General features: G+C 69.5%; 1 protein-coding gene across 2 annotated transcripts in view; it reads right to left on the bottom strand.

Moving 5' to 3' along the window:
* Positions 1-442, bottom strand: part of CEPT1 (choline/ethanolamine phosphotransferase 1) — a 38,040-nt gene extending 37,598 nt beyond the window's left edge. For both annotated transcript variants that reach the window (XM_077780192.1, XM_077780191.1), the window contains exon 1: positions 358-442. The gene's annotated coding sequence lies outside the window, so the exon portion shown is untranslated. The remainder of the gene's footprint in view (positions 1-357) is intronic.
* Positions 443-505: the final 63 nt, after the last annotated feature.

The following is a 505-nucleotide window of genomic DNA, read 5'->3' as shown; positions in this document are numbered from 1 at the left end:
CCACTCGGGCAGCGCCTCTACACCTCGGCCCACCCAGCCCCGGCCCGCCGAGGTTCTCCGCATCCCGGCTCCCACTCAGCGGCCCCCGGGCGCCCGCGCTGGCACTTCGTCACCCCCATCTCTCCACCTGCGGCCAGAGGAGCGGGCGCCCCTCGCCTTCCCCACAACCCCGCGCGCGAGCGAGGGCAGCCGGCGCGGGGAAGAACTGCGTTCGCCTCGCGCGAGTCCATACACACCTATATTCCGCTGCCCCACCCCAGAGCATGCAGCTCCCTCTCCACCCCTCTCGAGAGTCGTGCCCCCCAACACGTCCGTCACACCCGGCCACCTTCCCCAGGCCAAGCCCGCCAGCCTTACCCCGACCCCCGAATGCAGACTGCTAGAAATAAGACCTCCGACTCCAGCCGACTGAGTGACTCTGATCGGCGGCAGCCCGTTCGCGACACTTTTGCGATTGCCGTAAAGGAAAACCGGCTCTGAACGAGCGGCGGCGCGGGCGCGCTCC

The sequence above is a fragment of the Crocuta crocuta genome, unplaced genomic scaffold (assembly GCF_008692635.1).
Source record: "Crocuta crocuta isolate KB4526 unplaced genomic scaffold, BGI_CrCroc_1.0 scaffold364, whole genome shotgun sequence".
Lineage (NCBI taxonomy): Eukaryota > Metazoa > Chordata > Mammalia > Carnivora > Hyaenidae > Crocuta > Crocuta crocuta.
This window is presented reverse-complemented; position numbering and strand designations above follow the sequence as displayed.